The 10,993-nt window shown below is 42.9% G+C and overlaps 1 non-coding gene across 1 annotated transcript; it reads right to left on the bottom strand.

Annotated features, from left to right (window-relative positions):
• Positions 1–6,704: 6,704 nt before the first annotated feature.
• trnar-ucg (transfer RNA arginine (anticodon UCG)) lies at positions 6,705–6,777 on the bottom strand. The gene has a single exon. It is a non-coding gene; the product is annotated as a tRNA-Arg (tRNA).
• Between the last annotated feature and the right edge of the window lie 4,216 nt (positions 6,778–10,993).

Here is a 10,993-nt window from a genome sequence, read left to right as displayed (position 1 = left end):
GGTGACGGATCCTTCCTGCCTAACAAGCCCAATTACACCCACGTGACCTATCCACCTACTGAACCCACATTAGACTGTTGTTTCCTGATTATAGCTCTGCTGTCAATAATATAATTTCAAGCAAACTCATCTCCAAGCTGCCAGGCCTCCCTTTGCAACTGGATCCTTGACAGGATAATCAGTAAAAGTAGATAGGCAGCACTCATCCCCCGAACCTGCTCCCAATGTTCTCACGACTGCGTGGCCGACTTCGGCTCTACCTCTACAAGTTCGCAGATGATACGAGCTCAAGTGGGCCAAGTATCAAATACTGACGAGACAGAGTACAAAAACGAGATAGAGGCCTCAAGGTCAGCAAAATTAAAGAGCTGGCCATGGACTCCAGGGAGGAGTCTGCATCAACTGAGAGAGTTGAGAGCTTCAGACTCCTAGCAGCGAACGTCACCAATAGCTTGTCCTCCTTCAGCCACGTTGGCCCCATGACCAAGAAAACTCCCCAGCGGCTCAGGAAGCCTAGAAAATTTGTCAACCCTGTCAATTTTCATCGATGCATCATAGGAAGCGTTCTATCTGCATGCATCACAGCTTGGTATGGGAACTGCCCATGACTGCAAGAAACAGCAGAGAGTTATGGATATTGTTAATGGACTATGGAGTTTGTTTATAAAGCAGGCAAGATAATCAAAGAACAGACCAGCCCCAGACATTCCACCCACTCCCCTTCCCACTGGGCAGACAATACAAAAGCTTGAAAGCCCATACCACTAGGCTCAAGGACAGCTTCTATCTTGCTGTTATATGACTATTGAATGGTCCCTAATACTATAAAATGGACTCTTCATCTCACAATCTCTCTTGTCATGGCTTGCTTGTACTGCACTTTCTTTGTAACTATACCGAATCAGAAGATGGCATAAAAAAGGCTGGGAATCCCTCTGTGAGAGGAAATGGTTGAAGTAAATGCAACAGCAACCTTTGAAAGAGAATTGGGCAGGTAGAGCTTAGAAAGTCATGGGTGAAATGCTGGTAAATGGGACCAGTTTGCGTGGGCATCTTGGTCAGGAACAATTAGGTGAACTGAAGGGCCTGTTTCATTGCTACATGACTTTGGCTGTATAGGTTTGGAGGAGTGAGTGGTGTGTGACTCAACTGGAGCATAGAGAGATCTTGACATGTGTTTGTGGAGAGTATTATCTTGTCGGAGAACTTACAACCAGCAATTCATGTTTCAAAATAAGGGATTTCCCCAACAGGACATCTTCACTGAAGTCAATGACTACCGTGCAGTTGCTCTCACATTCGTCAGCATGAAGTGTTTCGAGAGGCTCGTCATGAGGCATATCAAGACCCTGCTGCTCCCCTCACTGGACCCCCCGCAGTTCACGTATTGTCCCAACCGCTCAACAGATGACTCCATCGCCACCACCCTCCACCTGGTTCTCACCCACCTGGACAAAAAAGACACGTACTTTCGAATGTTGTTCATAGACTTCAGTTCAGCATTCAACACAATCATCCCTCAGCATCTGATTGGAAAGCTGAAACTGCTGGGCCTGAACACCTCCCTCTGCAACTGGATCCCAGACTCCCTAACTGGGAGACCTCAGTCAGTCCGGATCAGGAGCAGCATCTCCAACACCATCACACTGAGAACGGGGGCCCCACACTGCTGTTCACTCTGCTGACCCATGACTGTGCTGCAACACACAGCTCAAACCACATCATCAAGTTTGCTGATGACACGACCGTGGTGGGTCTCATCAGCAAGGACGAGTCAGCATACAGAGAGGAGGTGCAGCGGCTAACAGACTGGTGCAGAGCCAACAACCTGTCTCTGAATGTGAACAAAAGAGATGGTTGGTGGCTTCAGGAGAGCACAGAGCGACTGCTCTCCGCTGAACATTGACAGCTCCTCAGTAGAGATCGTTAAGAGCACCACATTTTTTAGTGATCACTTGGCGAAGAATCTCACCTTGTCCCTCAACACCAGCTCCATAGCCAAGAAAGTCCAGCAGCGTTTCTTCTTTCTGTGAATGCTGATGAAAGTCCATCTCCCACCTCCCCCCCATCCTCACCACATTCTACAGAGGATGTATTGAGAGCATCCCGAGCAGCTGCATCACTGCCTGGTTTGGGAATTGCACCGTTCTGGATCGCAAGAACCTGCAGTGGATAGTGAGGTCAGCTGAGAAGATCGTCGGGGTGTCTCTTCCCGCCATCACGGACATATACACTACATGCTGCACCCGCAAAGCTAACAGTATTGTGAAGGACCCCACGCACCCCTCACACAAACTCTTCTCCCACCTGCCGTCTGGCAAAAGGTACCGAAGCATTCGGGCTCTCACGACCAGACTGGGCAACAGTTTCTTCCCTCAAGCTATCAGACTCCTCAATACTTGGAGTCTAGACTGACATTTACATCATTTTTTATTATTATATTGTAATTTGTCCTCTACTGTGCCTATTGTCTTGTTTATTAATTATTGTAATGCCCTGCACTGTTTTGTGCACTTTATGTAGTCCTGTGCAGGTTTGTAGTTTAGTGCAGTTTTTATGTTGTTTTACGTAGTCTAGTGTAGCCTTGTGCTGTCTCACATAGTCTAGTGTAGTTTTGTGTTGTTTCATGTAGCACCAGGGTCCTGGAGGAACATTGTTTCATTTTTCCTGTGTACTGTACCAGCAGGTTATGGTCAAAATGACAATAAACTTGACTTGATTGATCTCTCTCGGACAGTTGCAAGTTCTTGGAGAACTCTTCCTCAAAGGGAGATGTAAGTCTTCGAATATTTTTTAATCTGGAGTTAGATAGCAGTTTGAAAAGTTGGCGAGTGATAGATTAGAACATTTTTTGAATAATATGTTACAGTCTTTTCCGAAATTATGTCCAATGGACATTACGGAAATTTTTTTAACTCTGAATCCTTGCCAGAAGGGTTTAATAACCATCATTTATAATATAATCATGAGAATACAGCCAGAAGTATCAGAAAAAATTAAGAAGGAATGGGAAAAAGAATTTCATTGTCTTATACTCACTGAGTAGTGGGAGAAAATTTTACAATTAGTCAATTCTTCTTCTATTTGTGCTAAACATGCCCTAATACAATTTAAGGTTGTACATAGGGCTCACATGTCCAAGGATAAACTTGCTCAGTTTTATTCTTATGTTAATCCAACCTGTGACAGATGTCATTCTGAAGTTGCTTCATTGACCCACATGTTTTGGTCTTGCCCTTGCTTGCGAAATTATTGGAAAGATATTTTCGGTATTATTTCAACAGTTCTGAATATCAAATTGCAACTGCATCCTATTACTGCAATTTTCGGTTTACCAATGGTGGATAATAGTTGTTTATCCCTCTCAGCCCAGCAGATGATTGCATATATTGAACTGGAAAGAAATTAATCATCCAACTATATTTCAGTGGTTTTCTCAAACTATTTCTTGTTTGAGTTTAGAAAAAATTAGAAGTGTTGTCTTTGATCCTTCAGTTAAATTTGAAGACCATTTATTCAACATTTTCATATGAGCTTAACTTACTTTTCCTAAACCTTACTTGTATTATCCTTAATTATTTGGATGGAGGTGCGGAGTTATTGACGCTACCATGTATATTTGACATAATGCAATGGCCCATGTTGATTTGGTTTTTTGGGGTTTTTTTTCTTAATTACTCAATTTTCCATAATTACTATAAGTTTGGGAGGTTATTATATATGGATTATCATCTATTTGTATTTATAGCTTAACCTATCAATTATGTACTCTCAAACTCTCTGTATTCAGAGAAAAAATGCTGGAGGAACTCAGCAGGCCTGGAAGTATCTAAGAAAAGAGTGCGGTCGACATTGCAGGCCAAACCCCTTCGGCAGGACAGCATCTGCAGATTTTCTCTTGTAAGTGAATGTAGAGTTGAGGTTGTAATCAGATCAGCTTTGATTGTATTTGATGATGGTATAGACTCACTACTTTATTCTTCCTGTAATTCATAATATTGTAAATCCTGCACTGCTTGGACACCCCTTACACCTCTGATGAAGGGGCTCGTCATGTCCTTTCCAGCACAGCTCACTCACCTTTGGTCCCCACTTACCACTCAAGAGTAGCTGTTTGCATGCGAAAGTGGCCACACGCTGGAAAACTGCTTCAACAGGCAGCTAAAACCAGGGGAGGGTAGCCAGCAGCCTCAAATCCCGGTGAGACAGGGGCATGCCTGTCCTAGCATGCAAAGCCAGCTCCTGCGGGCTGACCGGATGAGATCTACAGTGAGATCCAATGGCCAGGAAGGCGGTACTGCAACACTCCGTGCAGAGCGAAGGGCATGGCAAAGGCATAGAAGACATCTTGGTCATCCACTGCAACCAAGGAAGACCCCAGTTTCTGATACTTGATCATACCTCTGGACTTGGACTTCTGAAGTCCACAGAGTGGAACTGCTCCAATGCAACGGCTTTTCCACTTTAAAAAATCTCCTGCACAGGTTTCCTGTCATCGTCGGACACGGTGATAACCGCCATCAAGTTCAAACAATTTCCCCGTATCTGTGTTAACTGCATTAATCATTTTAACCACCATGACAAGATCTTTCTTGGATCAAATGTGAAGCATTTTTAAGAACTTTGCCAAGTTACAACAAACAAACTGCTGGAGAAACTCACTGGGTTAAAGAACATCTGTGGGAAGAAAAGACCCTTTGAAGCTGTGGGTCAAGGGCCTGCAGTCCTAATGCAGGGCTTCGACGCTATACGTCGATAATTCCTTCCTCCCGCAGATGCCACTTGAAGGTAAATTTATCAAATCAGAACTGGGTTTAATACCACTGGAATTCATTGTTTTACAGCAGTAGTACATTGCACTACATATTTTAAAAACTAATTTGCAGTAAGTATATACATTTAAAAAGTTCAATTAAATAAATAGTGCAAGAAGTAGTGGGGGGAGTAGTGAGGTGGTGTTCATGGGTTCAATGTCCATTCAGAAATCGGATGGCAGAGGGGAAGAAGCTGTTCCTGAGTCATTGAATGTGTGCCTTCGGGCTCCTGTATCTCCTTCCTAATGGTAGCAATGAGAAGAGGGCATGACCTGGGTGATGGGGGTCCTTAATGATGGATGCGGCCTTTTTGAGACATCGCTCCTTGAAGGTGGCCTGGGTGATGGAACTGACTGATTTCACAACTCTCTGCAGCTTGTTTTTGCAGTTCTGATCATCGAATTATAGGTAAGATATCAATAAATTAGAGAGAGTGCAGAGACGATTTACTGTGATGTTACCTGGGTTTCAGCACTTAAGTTACAGAGAAAGGTTGAACAAGTTAGGTCTCTATTCATTGGAGTGTAGAAGGTTGAGGGGGGATTTGATCGAGGTATTTAAAATTTTGAGAGGGATAGATAGAGTTGACGTGAATAGGCTGTTTCCATTGAGAGTAGGGGAGATTCAAACGAGAGGACATGATTTGAGAGTTAGGGGGCAGAAGTTTAAGGGAAACACTAGGGGGTATTTCTTTACTCAGAGAGTGATAGCTGTGTGGAATGAGCTTCCTGTAGAAGTAGTAGAGGCCAGTTCAGTTGTGTCATTTAAGGTAAAATTGGATAGGTATATGGACAGGAAAGGAGTGGAGGGTTATGGGCTGAGTGCGGGTAGGTGGGACTAGGTGAGATTAAGAGTTCGGCACGGACTAGGAGGGCCGAGATGGCCTGTTTCCATGCTGTGATTGTTATATGGTTATGTTATATGGTTTCGATCCTGCGCGGTGCTCCCTCCCCTTCATACCAGTTGGAGATGCAGCCAGTTAGAAGGCTCTCCACTGTGCATCTATAGAACTATGTGAGTGTCTTTGGCGACATACCAAATCTCCTCAAACTCCGAATGAAATAGCCATGTAATTGCATCAATATGCTCCATCCATCAATATGGTGGAGCCTCAGAGACATTGAGACCTAGGAACTTCAAATTAAAATTACATATGTGCCACCTTAATCTACCCCAAGATCCACTTTCTTGCAGGAATTCACAGTAGGACAAAAATACAATAGAATCTGTGAAATAGAGTCAGCAGATAATTTCTTCCTCCAGATCCCAGCATTTGCAGTCCCCTGTGTCCAGAGTGAGTGCTGTTCTTGCCCATAAAGAATGAAGACACTCTGGCAAAAGTACAGAAATAATTCAAAAGAATGGTACCACAAGTAAGAATTTGTGGTTTAATGGGGAAATTGAGAAATTTGGAGATGATTTTCTTTTACAACTGGAGACTTAAAAAAGAGGTTACTAGTATCAGGTGTGGGAGGAGCATAGGTTGGAAAGGATAAGAAGTGGAAAGAGTTGAAAACTAGGAGTCATAAATACACAGAAAGGTGCACAGAGTCATGGGAGATAGAAATCCGAAGTAGAAACAGAAATGCTGGAAATACTCAGGATGAGGCAGCAAATATGGAGAGAGAGCCATAGGTAAAGTTTTAGTTCTTTCATCAGATCTGATTATTTTTCAGACATCATTAATAGAAAATAGTTTGGCTAATAGCCTGATTTTTAAAACAAAAATACATTTATTATAAATTCAAAGCACTACCGTACTATTCAAAACTCCCATCCTCATCAAGGATATCACTTCTGTTAGTTCGTGGTATTTCCAGCATCCTGGCTATCGTTTTAGCCATTTTATTTGGTATAGAGATTGTAGACAATTAAAACCAGGTTGCAGAACGACCGTGACAGGACTCGAACCTGCAATCTTCTGATCCGAAGTCAGACGCCTTATCCATTAGGCCACACGGTCAACTTGCTTCATATATCTTAGGTTGGGAGCATCAAAAAAACTCGAGCCCTGACCGTAATTTTTCGATAACCTCTGATTTTTTTTCAACATACTTTAAAAAATACTTCTTTCAGAGATCTTAAAAAAGAACCCGCAGGACACTCCTGCTAACTTTGCTGGCTTAGAAATTCCTTCGCATAACTCCGAAAAAAATGTTAACGCGAAACATTAACTCTAATTCATTCTCTATGGGTGCAGCCTGACCTGACCTACTGAGTGTTTCCAGATTTTTCTGTTTCTAATCTAAAAAATGTGGTAAGCAGTTAAAAATAAGTATAAGACTAGCCATTTTGTGCACCGCTTTGGATGTCTGTAGAGACCTGTGTCTGTGTGACAGACAGCAAGACTTTTCTTGCCCGATAACTTTCTCCCAGTGTTAACCTACTCAGAAACATAGTCAACAGTCCAGATTGTTTAATATAATTTCCTGTACAAAAGTGTAAAGGAGAACAAAATAATTCTGGGATTAGGCACTTTAGATAGTTCTGTAGGGACTAGATGGGCCAAATGGCCCGTTTCTGTGATGTGCGTTTCTATGACTGATTGTTATTCTGGATATGACCGCGGCACAAAAAAAAATAAAGAACAGAATAATAATAAAACACAGTAAATATAAATACATAAGATAACATATAATAGATCCATTGCATGTCCATAAAGTGACGCTAGGCTGTACATAAGGTGGCTGATGGGAAATGATAAAGTAGTGGAGGAGTTAGTGGGTGGAGGTGTTGATCGGCCTTACTGCTTGTGGAAAGTAGCTTTTGAGTCCGGTGGTCCTGGTATATCATGGATGCTATGTAGCCTCCTTACTGATGGGAGCGGGACAAACAGTCCATGAACAGGGTGTGTATAGGATCCTTAACGATGATACTGGCCCTTCTCTAACACTTTCCTATGTATATTTCCTTAATGGCAGTTAGGCTGATGCCAGAGATATGTTGGGTAGCTTTAACTACCCGTTGTAGGGCCTTCTTGTCCACTGCAATGCAGTTTTGGTACCAAGCAGTGAAAATATTGCAAGACCCAAAGCTCACCGCCAGTATAATTTTCAACTGGACTGATCTGAAAAGCAGAGAATCACAGAACAATCTGGTTTTATTAACATTATTCCCCGTAACCACACAAACAGCTCCTAGTTTTGAATTCCATCCACGTCTGCCGTTCTAAGACCATTCAGAATTTTAGAAACCATAGAACATTACAGCACAGAAGCAGGCTCTTTGGCCCTTCTTGGCTATGCCGAACCATTTTTCTGCCTCGTCCCAGTGACCTGCACCTGGACCATATCCCTCCATACCCCTCTCATCCATGTACCTGTCCAAGTTTTTCTTAAATGTTAAAAGTGAGCCCACGTTCAACACTGCATAAACAGGTTTCCTCTTTTCAAAGAAAAATGTTTCCAAATTTCTCAAGGTTTCCCCAAAGCTCCCTGTTCACTTACATCTTATTGAATGACTTTTGCACTTTCTCCAGTCTATATTCTCGCGGAGTAGTGTGATTTACACCTCAGGCACCTTGCCTGGACTCTTTCACTCTGATGCTAAGGTATAGTTCTTCTCATCTCCTTAGTGTCCAGGAGGAAACTAGCCATAGAGGGTTGTAAACTCAGCCAGCTCCATCATGGGCACAACCCTCCCCACCATCGAGGACACCTTCCAAAGATAACGCTTCAAAAAGGCAACATCCATCATAAAGAGGACATTCCCTCTTCTCACTACGACCATCGGGCAGGAGGTACAGGAGCCTGAAGACACACACTCAATGCTTTAGGAACAGCTTCTTCCCCTCCACCATCAGAATCAGGTTTATTATCATTGGCATATGTTGTGAGATTTTTTAAACTTAGAAACAGCAGTTCAATGCAATACATGACAATGTAGAAAGGAAAAAAAAGTAAATCAATTACATTAAGTGTATATATATATATATATATGTATATTAAATCAATTAAAAAATAGAACAGAAACAGAAATTATATATATTTTTTATAGAAAAGTAAGATAGTGTTCATGGGTCCATTTAGGAATGGGATGGTAGAGGGGAAGAAGTTGTCCCTGAATCGCTGAGTGTGTGTCTTCAGGCTTCTGTACCTCCTTCCTGATGGTAAGAATGAGAAGAGGGCATTCCTTGGGTGATGAAGGTCCTTAATAATGGACATTGCCTTTCCGAGGCACCACTCCTAGAAGAGTCTAGTACCCAAGATGGAGCTAACTAACTTTACAATTTTCTGTAACTTCTTTCAGTCATGTTCAGTAGCTCCCCATACCAGACAGTGATGCAGCCTTTCAGAATGCTCTCCATGGTACATCTATTGAAGATTTGGCATGTTTTAACTGACATATTAAATCTCTTCAAACTCCTAATGAAGAATAGCTGCTGTCTTGCCTTCTTGAGAGCTGCATCGATATGTTGGGACTAGGTTAGGTCCTCAGAGATCCTGACACCCAGGAACTTAAAACTGCTCACTCTCTCCACTTCTGATCCCTCTTTGAGGATTTATTTGTGCTCCCTCGTCTTACCCTTCCTGAAGTCTTACTGACATTGAGTGCAAAATTGTTGCTGCAACCCCACTCAACTAGCTGGTCTATCTCGCTCCTGTACGCCCTCTCATCTCCATCTGAGATTCTGCCAACAATGGTTGTATCATCAGCAAATTTATAGATGGCTTTTGAGCTATACCTAGCCACACAGTCATGGGGACAGAGGGAGTAGTGCCAGTATTGATCATCAGTGAGAAGGAGACATTATCACCAATCCATACAGATTGTGGCCTTTTGGTTAGGAAGACGAGGATCTAATCGCAGAGGGAAGTACAGGGCTCAGGTCCTGTAGCTTATCGATCAGGATTGTGGGAATGGTGGTACTAAATGCTGAGCTATAGTCGATGAACAGCATCCTGACATAGGTGTTTGTATTGTCCTGGTGATCTAAAGTCGTAATGAAGAGCCATTAAGATTGTGTCTGCTGTAGACCTATTGTGGCGATAGGCAAATTGCAAAGGGTCCAGGTCCTTGTTGAGGCAGGAGTTGATTCTAGCCATGACCAACCTCTCAAAGCATTTCATCACTGAATTGAAGAGGTGAGTGCTGCTGGACAATAGTCATTAAGGCAGCTCACACCACTCTTCTTAGGCATTGGTATTTTTGTTGCTTTTTGAAGCAGATGGAAACTTTCGACCTTAGCAGTGAGAGGTTGAAAATGTCCTTGAATACCTATGCCATTTGGTTGGCACAAGTTTTCAGAGCCTTACCAGGTACTCCATCAGTTCCTGTTGCCTAGCAAGGGTTCACCCTCCTGAAAGACAACCTGACATTGGCCTCCAAGACGACGATCACAGGGTCACTGGGTGCAGCAGGGATCTTCATAGCGTAGTTATATTCTCCCTTTCAAAGCAGGCATAGAAGGTGTTGAGCTCGTCTGGTAGTGAAGCATCGCTGCCATTCATGTTATTGGGTTTCGCCTTGTAGGAGGTAATATCTTGCAAACCCTATTAGAGTTGACGTGCATCCAATGTCAACTCCAACCTTGCTCAGAATTGTCTATTCGCTCTTGAAATAGCCCTCCACAGGTGAAACCTAGTTTTCTTGCACAGACCAGGGTCACCAGACTTAAATGCCACAGATCTATCCTTCAGCAAATGACCAACCTCCTGGCTCATCCATGACTTTTGGTTTGGAAACGTACAAGTTTCTGTAGGCACACACACATCTTGTGTCAGCAATAAGGAATCGGATTCTGGCTCTGGTTCTGCTAATCCCAGCAGTTGTTGCCACTGAGACTATAAGGCAATAAGACAGCAAAATTGGGCCATTTGGCCCATCGAGTCTGCTCCACCATTTCTTCATGCCTGATTCATTTCTCTCTCAGCCCCAAACTCCTGCCTTCTCCCCATATCCCTTCATGCCCTGACCAATCAAGAAACTAATAATCTCTGCCTTAAATAGACCCAATGACTTGGCCTCCACAGCTGCCTGTGTCAACAAATTCCACAGATTCAGCACTCTCTGGTTAAAGGAATTCCCCTTCATCTCCATTCTAAATGGATGTCCCTCTATATTACTCTATTACTTAATTTATCTTCTAGTCCTGCATCCCTCAGTAAGGCACTCATGCAGTACTAGGTTTGGATTACATGGCTGGTATTTTGTATTCAAATGATTAAAGTTAGAATTAA

Source organism: Hypanus sabinus, chromosome 30, assembly GCF_030144855.1.
Source record: "Hypanus sabinus isolate sHypSab1 chromosome 30, sHypSab1.hap1, whole genome shotgun sequence".
NCBI lineage: Eukaryota > Metazoa > Chordata > Chondrichthyes > Myliobatiformes > Dasyatidae > Hypanus > Hypanus sabinus.
The sequence above is the reverse complement of the archived record's forward strand: the minus strand, read 5'-3'. Positions and strand labels throughout refer to the sequence as shown.